The following is a 22,385-nucleotide window of genomic DNA, read 5'->3' as shown; positions in this document are numbered from 1 at the left end:
AGGGTAGCAGGAAATCATAGGTGATTTTAAGAACTATCTTAATTGATTCACATATATGACTCTCTGATTGAAGCAAACGGAGTGATGCATGGCCTAATGTGTTTGCAAAACCAACAACAAGCAAACAAACAAACAATCAAACAAACAGAGAGACACCAAATGGTACGGTTGGCTGACATATACCAAAGAAACCATGAGTATTCAAAACAAAATACTAAAAAGGGTGTCAAGGATCTTTCAGCACACATCGACCCAGTATCGCAGCTTAAATGTACTCAACACACTTGTATTCAGAACACAGACGTGTGCATTAATATTCATAAATATTGATTCAAAATGGCATATAGTGACCTAACCCAAATGCGATTTTGAATAACATTAGGTCATAGTCCGTGATATAGAATTACAATTTTTCCAACTGCAAGAATGAATGCCATATTCTACCCTACGTAGAGAAGAAACGGCATAAGCCTACAACAAAGCAAATAGCTCTTCAAAACTGTACTAAGAGCAAACGAGACAGACAATAAAGTGCACAATGGGACTGGTTTCATTTCTCGGAATTTCAGCCCCCATGAAACAAATGGATCCATTTTCTGAGAGCGTGGGTGTTTCAGCAGAAAGCAACAGACGGATATGTATTCTGGGTGAATGGATATTACACAAACATGAGTTTCTTTAGTGGGGTGTCTGTGAACTGTGAACTGTTAGAAAGTTTCAAGACGTGTTAAACCATAAAATAAAAATGGGCACACTTCCCTCCGTTTGTACTGTATATACAGATCTGTACCAAGGGAAAGAGGGAAGTAAAAAGGACAATGGCATGCTAGTGGATAGAATCACATTTAAATTAGGAACCTCTCGTTTGATGCAGCCCCTCCCCCAAAACTGACACTATTCAGCAACCATTGGGGATGGCAGTTACCGGTTGGATTCCAGGTGGAATCTTGGTGTGTACAGCGAGGATACTTGTGGCGGGTGGATCCAAGGTAACTGGGCAGAATTCTGTGGGTGGATCAGTGTGATGGGGGTGCTGCCGCCCTTTGTGGAGATTGGCTTTGGTCTTTTGATCAGGAAGCTGTGTAAGTTCGAGATAATGCTGCTGCCCAAAGACCTAAGTTCACGGGTAAGTTTCCAGAAGCTGAAAGGGCAGAAAGTGGAAGAACTGCCTTTCATCAGCTTACTGGTGAGGCTCCGAGGTACTTTCAGTCTTGCCCAGTCCTGTTGAAGTCGACTTTATGGGAGACACGAAGAGAAGCTGGCAGAAAAGCTGGCTGCACGGATTGAGGAGAGATGCGAACATATTGATGAGAGTTGTTCCGCTACAATGGAGAATACCGGCATGGAGACATCTCTAGGGAATACCAGGCTCGAAAGACATTCATGAGACCTTCTGAACTTCTGTGATACTGGCAGAAACATTCGGAGTGTCAACGTGCACTTGAGAATGTCACTCCATTCTCTGCTCCAAGAACGGCTCCAAGATTCCTGACGTCTAAAAGAGAAGAGATGGCAGACATGATAAACGGCTCATGTTCTTGGAAGAGGTCATGAGAGTCCACAGGTCCCAAGGGGCATTTACAAACCATTCAGACCAAAATGCACCAAGCCCAGGTAAGCCTTTTCCCAGGTTTGGGCCTTGCTATCAAGCACTTGCTCTTCCCTCCCCTCCACTCAGGCATCCATTTTAAAGGATCAGATCCTGAGCTGCAATGAAGACAGTAGGAGAAGAGCAAGCCCCTCCAAGAATCAGAGTTCCTCCAAATTCACACTGTGTGAACAACGGAGAACTCCTTAAAGTCAAATACTCTCGACTAAAATAGATAGGAATTGAATACTTAGCTCACACAAAGAAATGATGACCTTCCCCTAGATTCAGCAAATGCTGGGGTTATTTCTAGTTTGGGGTGAAGGGAGTGTGATAAGTGAGGGGAATCTTTGACTGAACTTGAATATGTATTCGGCCTTCAGTTTTTCACGACAGTATAGTCAAATATTATAAGTCAGATAGTGAACTGAACTGTAAAATTCATGAAATACTTTAAAGACACAGGTTATATAGAAAGTCTTATGCTTCTGTCAATCCCCGGGTGCACGATATCATGGGGGTGCACACTTGGTTGTGTGAAATTGCTTTACCCAATATGATCGGATGATTAAGCATTCTCACCAATGATAGAAGAACACCTGGTTCTCAATTGCCTAGCATAGCTGCATCAGGGTTCTCATAGCTAAAATGCCTGTATGTGCTTTTGGAATCAAGCCTAAATTTGTATATTTTGTTGGTTTTACTTGTATTTTCCTAAAGAGGTATGTTACCCCTTGAAATGCCAACGTTGGCCAGTATGTGTCATTGGGAATAAAGGGAACCACATGCACAAGGGAAACACAGGTTCTCTGCTATTTCATGGTTCCTATAGGAACTTCATGGTTCCTATTGGTGTTGGAGGTTTCAACAGTAAAGATTTGACATTTCCCCTTCAACATTTTGGACTGCGATTTTACTTTCTAACTGTCTATATTTTTCTTAGAGTTGACAAAATGTTACAAATTGACAAGTCTGGAATCTAGGTGGATTTAGTATGTTACAAAAACTAACTTCATTTTCTTATAAATCCCAAAACATGTAAATCAATTCTATTAACCTTCTTAAAAACTGCAACTGAGTTATCAACACAATATCAAAACTGGGGTCTACGGACAAACCCTCCCATGATGGGTGTATAGAAAACAGAGCTAAACAAACATCACATTTCTGTGAATTATATCAGGAAAGTGTTGATTTATCAATGCTCATTTGGCAGAGTACCAGTGTAACCTGTGCACTCTCACTCCCATGTACACAGCAATGTAAACATCCACTCACCAAGCCCTTGGCACAGGAAACTTGCCGAAGATTGGTCTGTTAAATCCAAAGACAGGATGAGGCCTGAGAAAACATTGAAGCAGGAGACGGCAAAGTAGAGAATGCAAACCAGTGCAGGATCTGACCTCTGGTAATGGAGCATAAAAGGTGATACTCAGTATTACTCGGACGCACACTCTCAAGCCGGCAGCAAACTTGGGATTGAAGGTGATGCCCTGAGTGTTAGAAGCGTGCACAGCAGATGCTTGGCTGACAGAACTCAAAGAAATCAACACAAAATATCCCCAGAATTGAATTTGAGACCAAGATTCGAGCTGCCAAATTTGAGCTAGCAGAGGCAGCAGAAAAAGAGGGATAGGGCTACGGATGATGGCACACGCAGAACTCAGGGATCTAGAGTGCACTGTGGTTTATGGTGGGTCCTATAAAAAGAGCAAACAGAACTATGACCTCAGTGACAAATCAACCACACTGGCGTATGAGGTTGAGTTTATCAATATGTCCTATTGCCTCATCCACTGCATCTGCATGACCAGGGACCAATTTTGCATTTTGCAAATAGAGCACATGTGGGGATCAATCAGAGATATCATGCATCTGATCTGAGTGTTCCAGGGGGCGTTGGGACTGAAATCAGTATTAAATAATTTAGGATAAGCTACATTCGTAACGTGGACTGGGATTACATTCTGGTTTCAGGCAGACGATGCTGAACAGCTCTGTGGTTGCCTTTGAGAACCCAAGACACAAGGATGAGAGAACAAGGAAGTGTGTTCAAATTCCACAGAGTGAGAAGATGAAGCATTTCCTTCAGCATTATCTCCCAAATGCAGAAGCTACATTTTGGATGGCACTGACATGGTACTGCACAGAGGAAACATAGGTCGGTCTGTGGGATCATTCCAGCAGGCCCTGAAGTATGACATCCATACATATGTTTCCACTGGTGTTTCTGAAGACAGGGAAGCTCTGGGAAGAACTGGTAACATTGGGACATTCCCATGGAAATAAAACTTACAAGCGCAATGTCTGTTGGCTGTGTTGGAAACACACCAATATGACACACAGAAGAATGCAGAGCTGAAACTCTTTAGAAGCTTCATTTCCACTAGAGGAAGTGCCATGTGCACTTTCTGAACTGTGAGATTAGCATAATAAAACAGAGGTTATACTAATTGAAATAGTATGGTGTGTTCATCACAACAAATGCAACACCAGGAATTAGAGATATACCAGACAACACACAGAGGAATAGGACATGGCATCAATATCTAGGGAAAATTGTCCTCACAGAAATATCATGGAATTGTGTACACCAAAGAGTCTAAAGTTTTCACTTATCCAAGCCTTTTAAGTCTATATTAGATACCTGATAGTACTTTACCAGTAGAGAAATAGAAGTATAGTAAAAGAAACAGGAAGTACCATTTCAGTTCCAAAGAGACTGAAGGCCCAAACAATAAGCTTTCAAGCATCTGGATGGCAAAATTCTACCAGATCAAGCATTGAAAATGGAGGTGAGGAAAACACAGTAGAAAAAACTGTGTCTCAGAATCACAAAAGGCAGAATACACGAAAAGGGGAAGGGAAACACTAAAGAAGAAACAAATAATATCAGAAAACTCAATGGATGAGATAATAACTGGGCTAAAGTCAGTCCTAAGCAGACTAGATAATGCAGAGGGACTCGTGAATGACTGTGAAGACAGGGGAAAAGAAATCCTTCGATCAGAAGAAGGCATAGAAAACCAAGTGCAAACCAACGCTAACATCGCTGTTGAATCCTGGGTTAAGAAAATGAATGGAAGAATAGGATTCATAAGAGTCCCAAGTGGAAAAGAAATAGATGAAATAAAAAATTCTGAAAAGGTATTTGTACAAAAATCACAATGAAACATGCTGAAAGCCAAGAAAGGATCATCTATACGAATTCAGGAATTACAAATTATCCAAAGTAGGTGAAATAGCAATAGACAAACAATCAGCTGTAGAATTCAAATAAACAAAGTTCATGATCATCCCAGTGATCTAAAATGCACCTTGAGGAAAGCAACTTAGTCACAACAGAACCACCAGAGGCATTTCAGCTCATATCTCGGCAGAAATTTTGCAAAACAGGGAGGAGTGCCAGGACATAGGCCATATCCTGAATGAGAAAAAGCTGCAATCTAGGGTAGCCAATGCCAAATGATCGCCATTACTAAGAACGGCAGAGCTAGGGAATTTCACTGACTGGCAAACCTTAAAAGAATACAGCAGTTTGAAACTGATCCTAAAAAACAAGTTGAGAATCCTTCCCTGAAAAAAAAAGTAGCAAGATGAAATGGAAATAAGAAAACCATTATTGGAAACGCAAGAAGAGCATGAGTTGCAAAGAAGATACAGGAAGAAGGCAAAGAGGACATCACAATCCTAAACATGGGAGATTTTAGCAGGAAATCATAGGTGATTTTAAGCACTATCTTAAGTGAATCATCTTATATGACTGTCTGAAGCAAAAGGAGAGATACATGGCCTAATGTGTTTGCAAAACAAACAATCAAACAAACAAACAAACACCAAAAGTTTAAAGTTTGCTGACATATACCAAATAACCATAGATATTCAATACAAAATACTCAAAGTGATGTCAAGTATCATTCAGCATGCATCAACCCAGTATGGCGGCTAGCATGTACTCAACACACTTGTATTCAAAAACAGATGCGTGCATTAATATTCATAAATATTGATTCATATGTGCACATCATGACCCAAATCAAATGACGGTTTTGAATAATATTGGGTCATAGAACATGATAAAGGCTTACAAGTCTTCCAACAGAATGAACGAAGGCCATATTCTACCCAACTTAAAGAAGAAATGGCATAAGAGTATAGCAAAGACAAGTAGCTCTGCAAAACTGTACTAAGAGCAAACGAGACAGACAGTAAAGTGCACATTGGGATTGGTTTCACTTCTTGGAATTTCACACCCATGAAAAAAATGGATCCATGTTCTGAGAGTGTGGGTGTTTCAGCAGAAAGCAACAGAAGGATATGTATTCTGGGTGAGTGGATTTTACACAAACATGAGTTTTCTTTAGTGGGTCTCTTTGTACTGTGAACTGTTAGAATGTTTCAAGATGTGTGAAACCGTAAACTGTAAATGAACACAATTCCTTCAGTTTGTACAGAGTAAAAAGATTGGGACAAAGGAAAGAGGGAAGAAAAAAGGACCATGGGACGCTAGTGGATTGAATCACATATCACTTAGGAACCTCTATTTTAATGCAGCCCCTCCCCATCACTGTAAATGTGCAGCAATCATTGGGGAAGGCATTTATCGGATGGAATTCCAGATGGAATGTTGGTGTGTACAGCGAGGCTTTTTGTGGCTGGTGGATCCAAGGTAACTGGGCAGAATTCGGTCGGTGGATCAGTGTGATGGATGGGTTGCTGCCCTCTGTGGAGATTGGCTTTTGTCTTTTTCTCAGGAATCTGTGTTAGTTCGAGTTACTGCTGCTGCCCTAAGACCGGAGTTCAAGGGTAAGTTTCCAGAAACTGAAAGGGCAGACAGTGAAAGATCTGCCTATCATCAGATTACTGGTGAGGCTCCGAGTTACTTTCAGACATCCCAGTCCTGTTGAAGTCAACTTTATGGAAGACACGAAGAGAACCTGGCAGAAAAGCTGGCTGGACGGATTGAGCTGAGATGCGAACATATTGATGAGAGTTGTTCTGCTACAATGGAGAATACCGGCATGGAGACATCTCTAGAGAATACAGGCTCGAAAGCCTTTCATGAGACCTACTGAACCTCAGTGATACTGGTAGAAATGTACGGAGTGTCAACGTGCACTAGAGAAATTTACTCAATTCCCTGCTCCAAGAACGGGTCCAAGATTCCTGAAGTCTAAAAGAGAAGAGATAGTAGAGATGATAAAAGCACTCATGTTCTTGGAAGAGGTCATGAGAATCCACAGGTCCCAAGGGGCATTTACAAACCATTCAGACCAAAATGCACCAAGCCCAGGTAAGCCTTTTCCCAGGTTTGGGCCTTGCTATCAAGCACTTGCTCTTCCCTCCCCTCCACTCAGGCATCCATTTTAAAGGATCAGAACCTGAGCTGCAATGAAGCCAGTAGGAGAAGAGCAAGCCCCTCCTAGAATCAGAGTTCCTCCAAATTCACACTCTTTGAACAACGGTGAACTCCTTAAAGGTCAAATACTCTCGATTAAATAGATAGGAATTGAATACTTAGCTCACACAAAGAAATGATGACCTACACCTAGATTCAGCAAATGCTGGGGTTATGTATTCTTTGGGGTGAAGGGAGTGTGGTAAGTGAGGGGAAACTTTGACTGAACTTGAATATGTATTCGGCCTCATGTTTTTATAAAGTATAGAGGAATATTATAAGACAGATAGTGAACTGAAATGTAAAAGTTTTGAAAGACATTAAAGACACAGTTATTGTAGAGCGTCTTAGACTTCTGTCAAGACGCGGGTGCACGATATCATGGGGGTCCACACTTGGTTTAGTTAAATTGTTGTACACAATATGATGGGATGATTAAACGTTCTCATCAATGATACAAGAACACCTGGTTCTCAATTGCCTAGCATAGGTGCATCAGGATTCTCATAGCTAAAATGCCTGTAGGTGCTTTTGGAATCAAGCTTAAATGTATATATATTGTTTGGTTTTTGTTGTATTTCCCTAAAGAATAATGTTACCCTTGAAATTCCAACATTGGCCAGTATGTGTCATTGGGAGTATAGGGAACCACATGCACAAGGGAAACCCAGGTTCTCGGTTATTTCATGGTTCCAATAGATACTTCATGGTTCCGGTTGGTGTTGGAGGCTTCAACAGTAAAGAGTTGACATATCCCCTTCAACATATTGGACAGCATTTTTACTTTATATCTTTCTATATTTTTCTTAGAGTTGACATAATCTTACAAAATTGACATGTCTGGCATCTAGGTGGATTTAGTATGTTTCAAATTCTAACTTCATTTTCTTATAAATCCCAAAACATGTAAATCAATTCTATTAACATTCTTAAAAACAGCAACTGAGTTATCAACACTTGTCAAAATTGAAGTCTACGAACAAACCCACCCACCATGGCTGTAAAGAAAACAGAGCTAATCAAACATCACATTTCTTTGAATTATATCAGGAATGTGTTGATTTATCAATGCTCAGTTAGCAGAGAATAAGTGTAACCTGTGCTCACTCCCTCCCATGTACACAGAAATGTAAACATCCACTCACCCAGCCCTTGGCACAGGAAACTTGCCGAAGGATGGTCTGTTATATCGAAAGACAGGATGAAGCCTCAGAAAACCTGGAAGCAGGAAAAGGCAATGTAGAGAATGGAAACCAGTGCAGGATCTGACCTCTGGTAATGGAGCATCAGTGGTGAAACTTTGTTTTACTTGGACGCACACTCTCAAGCGGGCAGCACACATGGGATTGAAGGTGATGCGCTGAGTGTTAGAAGAGTGCACAGCAGATGCTTGGCTGACAGAACTCAAAGCAATCAGCACAATATATCCCCACAATTGAATCTGAGACAAAGATCCGAACTGCCAAATTTGAGCTAGCAGACGCAGCGGAAAAAGGGGGATAGGGCTATGGATGACTTCACACGGAGAACTCAGGGATCTAGAGTGCGTTGTGGGTTATGGTGGGTCCTATCAAGACAGCAAACAGAAATGTGACCTCAGTGAGAAATCAACCACACTGGCGTGTGAGGTTGAGTTTATCAATATGTCCTATAGCCTCATCCACTGCATCCACAGTATAAGGGACCAATTTGGCATTTTTCAAATAGAGAACGTGTGCAGCTCAATCAGCGTTATCATGCATCTAGTCTGAGGTTTACAGAGGCGTTGGGGTTGAAATCACTGTTAAAAGATTTAGGATATGCTACATTCGTAACCTGGACTGGGATTATGGTCTGGTTTGAGGCAGAGTATGTGGAAAAGCTCTGTGGTTGCCTTCGTGAACCCATGACACAAGGATGAGAGAACAAGGAAGAGTGGTCTAATTCCACAGAGTGAGAAGATGAAGCATATCCTTCAGCATTATCTACCAAATGAAGAAGCTACATTTTGGATGGCACTGATATGGTACTGCACAGAGGGCATATAGGTCAGTCTGCGGGATCATTCCAGCAGGCCCTGAAGTATGACATCCATACATATGTTTCCACCTGTTTTTCTGAAGACAGGGAAGCTCTGGGAAGAACTGGTAACATTGGGACAATCCCATGAAAATAAAAATTACAAGCACACTGTCTGTTGGCTGGGTTTGAAACACACCAATATGACATACAGAAGAATGCAGAGCTGAAACCCTCCAGAAGTTTCATTTCCAATAGAGGAAGTGCCCTGTGCACTTTCAGATGTGAGATTAGCATAATACAAATGAGGATATACTAATTGAAATATTACGCTGTGTTCATCACAACAAAGGCATCACCAGCTATTAGAGATATACCAGACAACACACACAGGAACAGGACATGGCATCAATGTCTAGGGAAAATTGTCTTCACATAAATATCATGGAATTGCGTACACCAAAGTCTAAAGTTTTCACTTAACCAAGCCTTGTAAGTGTATATTAGTTAACACATAGTACTTGACATGTAGAGAAAAAGAAGTATAGGAAAAGAAACCAGAAGTACCATTTCAGTTCCAGAGAGTTTGAAGGCCAAAACAATAAGTTTCAAGCAACTAGACGGAAAAATGCTACCAGAGCAAGCATTGAAAACGGAGGTGAGGAAAACACTGAAGAACAACAGTGTCTCAGAATCACAAAAGTCAAAATACATGAAAAGGGGAAGGGAAACTCTAAAGAAGAACCAAATAATATAAGAAAACTCAATGGATGAGATAATAACTGGGCTAAAGTCAGTCCTAAGCAGACTAGATAATGCAGAGGGACTCGTGAATGACTGTGAAGACAGGGGAACAGAAATCCCTCGATCAGAAGAAGACATAGAAAAGCAAGTGCAAACCAATGCAAACATCGAGGTTGAATCCTGGGGTAAGACAAAGAATGAAAGAATAGTATTCACAAGTGTCATAAATGGAAAAGCAAGAGATAAAAAAAAAATTCTGCAAAGGTATTTGAAGAAAAATCACAATGAAACATGCTGAAAGCCAAGAAAGGTTCATCTATACGATTTCAGGAACTACACAGCGTCCAAAGGAGTTGGAATCCCAATACACCTATTTGCAGCTGTATAATTCAAATCAACAAAGTTCATGATCACCCCAGTGATTTAAAATGCATCCAGAGGAAAGTAATTTAGCCACAAAAGAACCTCCAGAGGGGTTTCAGCTCATATTTCGGCCGAAATATTGCAGAACAGGGAGGAGTGCAAGGACATAGGCCATATCCTGAATGAGAAAAAGCTGTAATCATGGGTAGCCTATGCCACATGACTGCCATTTCTAATAATGGCAGAGCTAGGGAAATTCACAGACCAGCAAATCTTAAAAGAATTCAGCAGTTCCAAACATATCCTAAAAGAAAGATTGAGAATTCTACCCTGAATAGAAAAGTAGCAAGATGAAATGGAAATAAGAAAAACCATTATTGGAAATGCAAGAAGAGCGTGAGTTACAAACAAGAAACAAGAAGAAGGCTAGGAGGACATCAAAGACATAAGATGGGAGAGGGTAGCAGGAAATCATAGGTGATTTTAAGAACTATCTTAAGTGATTCACATATATGACTCTCTGATTGAAGCAAACGGAGTGATGCATGGCCTAATGTGTTTGCAAAACCAACAACAAGTAAACAAACAAACAATCAAACAAATAGAGAGACACAAATGGGTACGGTTGGCTGACATATACCAAAGAAACCATGAGTATTCAAAACAAAATACTAAAAAGGGTGTCAAGGATCTTTCAGCACACATCGACACAGTATCGCAGCTTAAATGTACTCAACACACTTGTATTCAGAACACAGACGTGTGCATTAATATTCATAAATATTGATTCAAAAGAGCATATAGTGACCTAACCCAAATGCCGATTTTGAATAAGATTTGGTCATAGTCCGTGATATAGACTTACAATTCTTCCAAAAGCAAGAATGAATGCCATATTCTACCCTACGTAGAGAAGAAACGGCATAAGCCTACAACAAAGCAAATAGCTCTTCAAAACTGTACTAAGAGCAAACGAGACAGTCAATAAAGTGCACAATGGGACTGGTTTCTTTTCTCGGAATTTCAGCCCCCATGAAACAAATGGATCCATTTTCTGAGAGCGTGGGTTTTTCAGCAGAAAACAACAGACGGATAAGTATTCTGGGTGAATGGATATTACACAAACATGAGTTTCTTTAGTGGGGTGTCTGTGAACTGTTAAATGTTAGAAAGTTTCAAGACGTGTTAAACCATAAACTAAAAATGGGCACACTTCCCTCCGTTTGTACTGTATATACAGATCTGTACCAAAGGAAAGAGGGAAGTTTAAAGGACAATGGCACGCTAGTGGATAGAATCACATTTAAATTAGGAACCTCTCGTTTGATGCAGCCCCTCCCCCAACACTGACACTATTCAGCAACCATTGGGGATGGCAGTTACCGGTTGGATTCCAGGTGGAATCTTGGTGTGTACAGCGAGGCTTTTGTGGCGGGTGGATCCAAGGTAACTGGGCAGAATTCTGTGGGTGGATCAGTGTGATGGGGGTGCTGCCGCCCTTTGTGGAGATTGGCTTAGGTCTTTTGATCAGGAAGCTGTGTAAGTTCGAGATAATGCTGCTGTCCAAAGACCTAAGTTCACGTGTAAGTTTCCAGAAGCTGAAAGGGCAGACAGTGGAAGAACTGACTTTCATCAGCTTACTGGTGAGTCTCCGAGGTACTTTCAGTCTTGCCCAGTCCTGTTGAAGTCGACTTTATGGGAGACACGAAGAGAAGCTGGCAGAAAAGCTGGCTGCACGGATTGAGGAGAGATGCGAACATATTGATGAGAGTTGTTCCGCTACAATGGAGAATACCGGCATGGAGACATCTCTAGAGAATACCAGGCTCGAAAGACATTCATGAGACCTTCTGAACTTCTGTGATACTGGCAGAAACATTCGGAGTGTCAACGTGCATTGAGAATGTCACTCCATTCTCTGCTCCAAGAACGGCTCCAAGATTCCTGACATCTAAAAGAGAAGAGATGGCAGACATGATAAAGTGCTCATGTTCTTGGAAGAGGTCATGAGAATCCACAGGTCCCAAGGGGCATTTACAAACCATTCAGACCAAAATGCACCAAGCCCAGGTAAGCCTTTTCCCAGGTTTGGGCCTTGCTATCAAGCACTTGCTCTTCCCTCCCCACCACTCAGGCATCCATTTTAAAGGATCAGAACCTGAGCTGCAATGAAGACAGTAGGAGAAGAGCAAGCCCCTCCAAGAATCAGAGTTCCTCCATCTTCACACTCTGTGAACAACAGTGAACTCCTGAAAGTTCAAATATTTTTGACTAAGATAGATAGGAATTGAGTAATCATCTCACACAAAGAAATGATGACCTTTCCCTAGACTGAGCAAATGCTTTGTTTATGTCTTCTTTGGGGTGAAGGGAGTGTTGTAAGTGAGGGGACTCTTTTACTGAACTTGAATATGTATTATGCCTCAGTATTTCAAGACAGTATACTCAAATATTGTAAGTCAGATAGTGAACTCAACGGTAAAAGTAGTGAAAGACATTAAAGACTCATGTTATTTGGAACATCTTACTTTTCAATCAAGCCCCGGGTACACGAAATCTTGGGAGTGCACACGGGTGTGTTAAATTGCTTTACCCGACATGACCGGATGATTAAGCTTTCTCATCACTGATAGAAGAACACCTGTTTTCAATAGCCTAGCATAGCTGCAGCAGGGTTCTCATAGCTAAAATGCCTGTATGTGCTTTTGGAATCAAGCCTAAATGTATATATTTTGTTTGGTTTTTCTTGTACTTTCCTAGAGAGGAATGTTATCCCTTGAAATGCCAACATTGGCCAGTATGTGTCATTGGGAGTATAGGGCACCACATGCACAACGGAAAACCAGGTTCTCGGTTATTTCATGGTTTCAATAGGTACTTCATGGTTCCTGTTGGTGTTGGAGGCTTCAACAGTAAGGAGTTGACATGTCCCCTTCAACATTTTGGACTGCGATCTTACTTTCTAACTGTCTACATTATTTTTAGAGCTGAAATATTGTTACAAAAATTGACAAGTCGGACTTCTAGGTAAATTTAGTACGTTTTAAACACTAACTTCATTTTCATATAAATCCCAAAACATGTAAATCAATTCTATTAACCTTCTTAAAAACTGCAACTGTGTTATCAACACAATGTCAAAATTGGAGTCTTCGGACAATCCCTCCAACCATGGATTTATAGAAAACAGAGCTAAACAAACATCACATTTCTGTGAATTACATCTGGAAAGTGTTGATTTATCGATGCCCAGTTGGCAGAGAACCAGTGCAACCTGCGCTCACTCCCTCGCATGTACACAGCAATGTAAACATCCACTCACCCAGCCCATGTCACAGGACACTATATGAAGAGTGGCCTGTTACTTCCAAGGACAGGATGAGGCTTCAGGAAACCTGGAATCAGGAGAAGGCAAAGTAGAGAATGGAAATCTGTGCAGGATCTGACCTCTGCTGATGTAGCTGCAAAGGTGAAACTCTGTTTTACTTGGACGCAGACTCTCAAGCGGACAGAACACATGGGACTGTAGGTAATGCGCTGAGAGTTAGAAGAGTGCACAGCAGATGCTTGGCTGACATAACTCATAGAAATCAGCACAAAATATCCCCACAAATGATTCTGAGACCAAGATCCGACCTGCAAAGTTTAGCTAGAAGAGGCAGCGGAAAATGAGATATAGATCTACAGATAATGGCACACGCTGAGTCTCAGGGCTCTGGAGTGTGTTGTGGGTTCTGGTGGGTTCTATCAAGAGAGCAAAACGACCTGTTACCCCAGTAAGAAAGCAACCACATTGGCATGTGAGGTTGAGTTTTCGATATGTGCCATGGCCACATCCAGTGCATCTTTCCGGCCCTGGATCAATTTGGCATTTTGCCAATAGAGCACGTGTGGTTCTCAACTAGAGAAGCTGTGAATCTGGTCTGAAGGATTCAGTGGCCCTTGTGTTTGAAATCAGTATTAAAAGCTTCAGGATTTGCTACAGTCGTAATCTGGACAGGGATTACGGATTGGTTTGAGGAAGAGAATCGGTACAGATCTGTGGTTGCATACATGCACACATGACCCAAAGATGAGGGATCAAGGAAGAGTGGTCAAAGTCCACAACGTGAGAAGTTGAAGCATTACCTTCAGCATTATCTCCCAAATGCAGATGCTACAATTTGGATGGCACTGGCATGGTACTGCCCAGAGGACACAAAGATCGGTCTGCGGCATCATTCCAGCAGGCCCTGATATATGACATCCATACATATGTTTCCACTGTTGTTTCTGTAGACAGAGAAGCTCTGGGAAGAACTGGTAACATTTGGACATTCCCATGGCAATAGAAAGCACAAGCGCACTCTCAGTTTGCTGTTTTCGAAAGACTCCAATATTATGTAAAGCAGAACGCCGAGCTGAAAACCTTTAAGCTTCATTTCCAGAAGAGGAAGTGTACCCTGCACTTTCAGAATTGTGAGGTAAGTGCAATAAAACGAAGTTTTACTAATTGAAATAATATGGTGTGCTCATCACAACAAAGGCAACACCAGCAATTAGAGATATACCAGACAACACACACAGGAACAGGACATGGCATCAATGCCTAGGGAAAATTGTCCTCACAGAAATATCATGGATCTTTTTACACCCAATGGTCTAAAATTTTCACTTATCAAAGCCCTATAATTCTATATTAGATACCTGATATTACTTGACCAGTAGAGATAAAGAAGTATAGTATAAGAAACAGGAAGTACCATTTTCAGTTCCAAAGATTTTGAAGGTCTGAAAAAAAAGCTTTCAAATATCTAGGCTGCAAAACGCTACCAGAGCTAGTATTGAAACCTGAGGTGAGGAAAACATGAAGTACAACAGTGTCTCAGAATCACAAAAGGCCGTATACCCGGAAAGGGAAGAGAAACTCTAAAAACGAGCCAAACAACATCAGAAAACCCAAGGATGAGACAATACCATGGCTAAAGTCAGTCCAAAGCAGACTTGATAATGCAGATGGACTCGTGAAAGTCTGTGAAGACAGGGGAACAGAAATTCCTCGATCAGAAGAAGATATAGGAAAATGAATTGCAAACCTATGCAAACAATGCTGTTGAAGCCAGGGGTAAGAAAAAGCATGAAAGAGTATGATTCTTAAGAGTCCCAGATGGAAAAGCAAGATTAAAAAAAAGCCTGAAATGATAATTGTAGAACATTCAGACTGATACTTTCTGAAAGACAAGAAAGTATCATCTATACGAATTCAGTATCTACACAATGTCCAAAGGATTTGGAATCCCAATAGACCTACTTGCAGCTGTATAATTCAAATCAACAAAGTTCATGATCACCCCAGTGATTTAAAATGCATCTACAGGAAAGCATTTTAGTCACAACAGAACCTCCAGAGGGGTTTCAGCTCATATCTCAGCCGAAATATTGCAGAAAAGGGAGGAGTGCAAGGACATAGGCCATAACATGAATGAGAAAAAGCTGTAATCATGGGTAGCCTATGTCACATGACTGCCATTTCTTATAACGGCAGAGCTAGGGAAATTCACAGACCAGCAAAGCTTAAAAGAATTCAGCAGTTCAAAACTTATCCTAAAAGAAAGATTGACAATTCTACCCTGAATAGAAAAGTAGCAAGATGAAATGGAAATAAGAAAAACCATTATTGGAAAAGCAAGAAGAGCATGAGTTACAAACAAGAAACAAGAAGAAGGCAAGGAGGACATCAAAGCCATAAGATGGGAGAGGGTAGCAGGAAATCATAGGTGATTTTAAGCACTATCTTAAGTGATTCACTTATATGACTCTCTGATTGAAGCAAACGGAGTGATGCATGGCCTAAAGTGTTTGCAAACCCAACAACAAGCAAACAAACAAAAAATCAAACAAACAGAGAGACATCAAAAGGGTACGGTTGGCTGACATATACCAAAGAAACCATGAGTATTCAAAACAAAATACTCAAATTGATGTCAAAGATCATTCAGCACGCACCGACCCAGTATCGCAGCTTAAATGTACTCAACACACTTGTATTCAGAACACAGACGCGTGCAATATTATTCATAAATATTGATCAAAAAGAGCATATCGTGACCTAACCCAAATGACGATTTTGAATAAGATTTGGTCATAGTCCGTGATATAGACTTACAATTCTTCCAAAAGCAAGAATGAATGCCATATTCTACCCTAAGTAGAGAAGAAACGGCATAAGCCTATAACAAATACAAGTAGATCTGTAAAACTGTACTAAGAGCAAAAGAGACAGACAGTAAAGTGCACATTGGGATTGGTTTCATTTCTCGGAATTTCAGCCCCCATGAAACAAGTGGATCCATTTTCTGAGAGCGTGGGTGTTTCAGCAGAAAGCAACAGACGAATACGTATTCTGGGTGAATGGATATTACAAAAACATGACTTTCCTTTAGTGGGGTCTCTGTGTACTGTGAGCTGTTAGAAAGTTTCAAGACGTGTGAAACCATAAACTAAAAATGGACACAATTCCCACCGTTTGTACTGTATACACAGATCTGAACCAAAGGAAAGAGGGAAGGTAAAAGTACAGTGGCACGCTAGTGGATAGAATCACATTTAACTTAGGAACCTCTCGTTTGACGCAGCCCCTCCCCCAACACTGACAATATTAAGCAACCATTGGGGATGGCAGTTACCGGTTGGATTCTAGGTGGAATCTTGGTGTGTACCGCGAGGCTTGTTGTGGCTGGTGGATCCAAGGTAACTGGGCAGAATTCTGTGGGTGGATCAGTGTGATGGAGGGGCTGCCGCCCTTTGTGGAGATTGGCTAAGGTCTTTTGTTCGGGACGCTGTGTAAGTTCGAGATAATCCTGCTGCCCAAAGACCTAAGTTCACGGGTAAGTTTCCAGAACCTGAGAGGGCAGACAGTGGAAGATCTGCCTGTCATCAGCTTACTGGTGAGGCTCCGAGGTACTTTCAGATTTGCCCAGTCCTGTTGAAGTCGACTTTATGGGAGACACGAAGAGAAGCTGGCAGAAAAGCTGGCTGCACGGATTGAGGAGAGATGCGAACATATTGATGAGAGTTGTTCCGCTACAGTGGAGAATACCGGCATGGAGACATCTCTAGAGAATACCAGGCTCGAAAGACATACATGAGACCTACTGAACCTGTGTGATACTGGCAGAAACATTCGGAGTGTCAACGTGCACTTGAGAAAGTCACTCCATCCTCTGCTCCAAGAACGGCTCCAAGATTCCTGACGTCTAAAAGAGAAGAGATGGCAGAGATGATAAAAGCGCTCATGTTCTTGGAAGAGGTCATTAGAATCCACAGTTCCCAAGGGGCATTTACAATCCATTCAGACCAAAATGCACCAAGCACAGGTAAGCCTTTTCCCAGGGTTGGGCCTTGCTATCAAGCACTTGCTCTTCCCTCCCCACCACTCAGGCATCCATTTTAAAGGATCAGAACCTGAGCTGCAATGAAGCCAGTAGGAGAAGAGCAAGCCCCTCCTAGAATCAGAGTTCCCCCATCTTCACACTCTGTGAACAACAGTGAAATCCTGAAAGGTCAAATACTCTCGCTTAAAATAGTTGGGGATTTAATACTTATCTCACACCAAGAAATGATGACCTTCCCCTAGATTCAGCAAATGCTGGGTTTATGTCTTGTCTGGGGTGAAGGGAGTGAGGTTAGCGAGAGGAAACTTTGAACTTGAATATGTACTAGGCCTCAGTTTTTCAAGACAGTATATATAGGTAAATATTATATCAGATTGTGACCTGAACTGTAAAAGTCATGAAAGCCTTTAAAGACACAGGTATTGTTGACCTTCTTTCTCTTCAGTCAAGCACCGGGTGCACGATATATTGGGGGTGCCGACTTGGTTGTGTTAAATTGCTTTACCCAACATGATCGGATGATTAAGCGTTCTCATCACTGATAGAAGAACACCTGCTTTTAAATAGCCTAGCATACCTGCAGCAGGGTTCTCATAGCTAAAATGCCTGTATGTGCTTTTGGAATCAAGCCTAAATGTATATATTTTGTTTGGTTTTTCTTGTACTTTCCTAGAGAGGAATGTTAACCCTTGAAATGCCAACATTGGCCAGTATGTGTCATTGGGAGTATAGCGCACCACATGCACAACGGAAATCCAGGTTCTCGGTTATTTCATGGTTTCAATAGGTACTTCATGGTTCCTGTTGGTGTTGGAGGCTTCAAAAGTAAAGAGTTGACATGTCCCCTTCAACAATTTGGACAGCGATTTTACTTTCTATCTGTCTACATTTTTCTTAGAGCTGACATAATGTTAGAAAAATTGAGAAGTCGGAATTCTAGGTAAATTTAGTACGTTTCAAACACTAACTTCATTTTCATATAAATCCCAAAACATGTAAATCAATTTTATTAACATTCTTAAAAACTGCAACTCTGTTATCAAACAATGTCAAAATTGCAGTCTTCGGACAATCCCTCCAACCATGGCTTTATAGAAAACAGAGCTAAACAATCATCACATTTCTGTGAATTGCTTCTGGAAAGTGTTGATTTATCGATGCCCAGTTGGCAGAGAACCAGTGCAACATGCGCTCACTCCTTCACATGTACACAGAAATATAAACTTCCACTCACCCAGCCCTTGGCACAGGACACTTTCTGAAGAGTGGTCTGTTACTTCAAAAGACAGGCTGAGGCCTCAAGAAACCTGGAAGCAGGAGAAGGCAAATTAGAAAATGGAAATCTGTGCAGGATCTGACCTCTGCTGATGGAGAAACTAAGGTGAAACTCTGTTTTACTTGGACGCATACTCTGAAGCGAACAGCACACATGGGAATGTAGGTAATGCGCTGAGTGTTTGAAGAGTGCACAGCAGATGCTTGGCTGACATAACTCATAGAAATCAGCAAAAACTATCCCCACAATTGATTCTGAGACCAAGATACGTTCTGCCAAATTTGAGCTAGCAGAGGCAGCGAAAAATGAGGTATAGAGCTACAGATAATGGCACAAGCAGAGTCTCAGGGATCTGGAGTGCGTTGTGGGTTGTGGTGGGTTCCATCAAGAGAGCAAAGAGACTTGTTACCCCAGTAAGAAAGCAACCACATTGGCGTGTGAGTTTGAGTATTTCGATATGCGCCATGGCCACATTCACTGCATCTTGCAGGCCCAGGAACAATTTGGCATTTTGTCAAAAGAGCACGTGTGGGGCTCAACTACAGAAGCCGTGCATCTGGTTTGAGGGATTCAGTGGCCCTTGGGTTTGAAATCAGTACAAAAATCTTCAGGATTTTTCTACAGTCGTAACCTGGACAGGGATTATGGATTGGTTTGAGGAAGAGAATTCGGTGCATCTCTGCTGTTGCATTCGTGCACCCATGACCCAAGGATGAGGGATCAAGGAAGAGTGATCAAAGTCCACAAAGTGAGAAGTTGAAGCATTTCCTTCAGCATTATCTCCCAAATGCAGATGGTACATTTTGGATGGCACTGACATGTTACTGCCCAGAGGACACAAAGTTCGGTCTGCGGCATCATTCCTGCAGGCCCTGATATATGACATCCATACATATGTTTCCAATGGTGTTTCTGTAGACCGAGAATCTCTGGGAAGAACTGGTAACATTGGGACATTCACATGGCAATAGAAAGCACAAGCGCACTCTCAGTTGGCTGTTTTGGAAAGACTCCAATATTATGTAAAGCAGAACGCCGAGCTGAAAATTTTTAAACTTCATTTCCAGAAGAGGAAGTGTACTCTGCACTTTCAGAATTGTGAGGTAAGTGCAGTAAAACGAACTTTTAATAATTGAAATAATATGGTGTGCTCATCACAACAAAGGCAACACCAGCAATTAGAGATATACCAGACAACACACACAGGAAAAGGACATGGCATCAATGCCTAGGGAAAATTGTCCTCACAGAAATATCATGGAACTTTGTACACCCAATTGTCTAAAATTTTCACTTATCAAAGCCCTATAATTCTATATTAGATACCTGATATTACTTGACCAGTAGAGATAAAGAAGTATAGTAAAAGAAACAGGAAGTACCATTTTCAGTTCCAAAGATTTTGAAGGCCTAAAAAATAAGCTTTCAAATATCTAGGCTGCAAAACGCTACCAGAGCAAGTATTGAAACCTGAGGTGAAGAAAACATGAAGTACAAGAGTGTCTCAGAATCACAAAAGGCAGTATACCGGGAAAGGGAAGAGAAACTCTAAAAACGAGCCAAACAACATCAGAAAACCCAAGGATGAGACAATACCATGGCTAAAGTCAGTCCAAAGCAGACTTGATAATGCAGATGGATTCGTGAAAGTCTGTGAAGACAGGGGAACAGAAATTCCTCGATCAGAAAAAGATATAGGAAAATGAATTGGAAACCTATGCAAACAATGCTGTTGAAGCCTGGGGTAAGACAAAGCATGAAAGAGTATGATTCGTAAGAGACCCAGATGGAAAAGCAAGATTAACAAAAAAAGCCTGAAATGATAATTGTAGAACATTCAGACTGATACTTTCTGAAAGACAAGAAAGTATCATCTATACGAATTCAGTATCTACACAGCGTCCAAAGGAGTTGGAATGTAAATAGACCTAATTGCAGCTGTATAATTCAAATCAACAAAGTTCATGATCACCCCAGTGATTTAAAATGCATCTACAGGAAAGCAATTTAATCACAACAGAACCTCCAGAGGGGTTTCAGCTCATATCTCGGCCGAAATATTGCAGAACAGGGAGGAGTGCAAGGACATAGGCCATATCCTGAATGAGAAAAAGCTGTAATCATGGGTAGCCTATGCCACATTACTGCCATTTCTAATAACGGCAGAGCTAGGGAAATTCACAGACCAGCAAATCTTAAAAGAATTCAGCAGTTCAAAACTTATCCTAAAAGAAAGATTGAGAATTCTACCCTGAATAGTAAAGTAGCAAGATGAAATGGAAATAAGAAAAACCATTATTGGAAATGTAAGAAGAGCGTGAGTTACAAACAAGAAACAAGAAGAAGGCAAGGAGGACATCAAAGCCATAAAATGGGAGAGGGTAGCAGGAAATCATAGGTGATTTTAAGCACTATCTTAAGTGATTCACATATTTGACTCTCTGATTGAAGCAAACGGAGTGATGCATGAACTAATGTGTCTGCAAAACCAACAACAAGCAAACAAACAAACAAACAAACAGAGAGAAACCTAAAGGGTATGGTTGGCTGACATATACCAAAGAAACCATGAGTATTCAAAACAAAATACTCAAATTGATGTCAAGGATCATTCAGCACGAATCGACCCAGTATCGCAGCTTAAATGTACTCAACACACTTGTATTCAGAACACAGACGCGTGCATTAATATTCATAAATATTGATTCAAAAGAGCATATCGTGACCTAACACAAATGCCGATTTTGAATAAGATTTGGTCATAGTCCGTGATATAGACTTACAATTATTACAACAGCAAGAATGAATGCCATATTCTACCCTAAGTAGAGAAGAAATGGCATAAGCTTATAACAAAGACAAGTAGCTCTGCAAAACTGTACAAAGAGCAAACGAGACAGACAGTAAAGTGCACATTGGGATTGGTTTCATTTCTCGGAATTTCAGCCCCCATGAAACAAGTGGATCCATTTTCTGAGAGCGTGGGTGTTTCAGCAGAAAGCAATAGACCGATATGTATTCTGGGTGAATGGATATTTCACAAACATGAGTTTCCTTTAGTGGGGTCTCTCTGTACTGTGAGCTGTTAGAAAGTTTCAAGACGTGTGAAACCATAAACTAAAAATGGACACACTTCCCACCGTTTGTACTGTATAAACAGATCTGAACCAAAGGAAAGAGGGAAGAAAAAGGACAATGGAACGCTAGTGGATAGAATCACATTTAACTTAGGAACCTCTTGTTTGATGCAGCCCATCCCCCAACACTGACACTATTCAGCAACCTTTGTGGATGGCAGTTACCGGTTGGATTCTAGGTGGAATCTTGGTGTGTACCACGAGGCTTGTTGTGGCGGGTGGATCCGAGGAAACTGGGCAGAATTCTGTGGGTGGATCAGTTTGATGGAGGGGCTGCCGCCCTTTGTGGAGATTGGCTTAGGTCTTTTGTTCGGGACGCTGTGTAAATTCGAGATAATCCTGCTGCCCAAAGACCTAAGTTCACGGGTAAGTTTCCAGAACCTGAGAGGGCAGAAAGTGGAAGATCTGCCTGTCATCAGCTTACTGGTGAGGCTCCGAGGTACTTTCAGAGTTGCCCAGTCCTGTTGAAGTCGACTTTATGGGAGACACGAAGAGAAGCTGGCAGAAA

General features: G+C 41.3%; 2 long non-coding RNA genes across 2 annotated transcripts in view; one reads left to right on the top strand and one right to left on the bottom strand.

Annotated features, from left to right (window-relative positions):
- LOC135321558 (uncharacterized) overlaps positions 1-22,385 on the top strand; it is a 941,446-nt gene that overhangs the window by 680,038 nt on the left and 239,023 nt on the right. The gene's annotated exons all lie outside the window — the stretch shown is intronic.
- On the bottom strand, positions 2,485-16,862 carry LOC135321621 (uncharacterized). The gene is made up of 4 exons (XR_010381493.1): positions 16,757-16,862; positions 11,475-12,042; positions 8,132-8,204; positions 2,485-2,993 (listed from the first exon to the last, which is right to left on the bottom strand). It is a non-coding gene; the product is annotated as an uncharacterized LOC135321621 (long non-coding RNA).

Source organism: Camelus dromedarius, chromosome 6 (assembly GCF_036321535.1).
Source record: "Camelus dromedarius isolate mCamDro1 chromosome 6, mCamDro1.pat, whole genome shotgun sequence".
Taxonomy (NCBI): domain Eukaryota; kingdom Metazoa; phylum Chordata; class Mammalia; order Artiodactyla; family Camelidae; genus Camelus; species Camelus dromedarius.
Note: the sequence above shows the minus strand (reverse complement) of the source record. Positions and strands in the feature narration are given on the sequence as shown.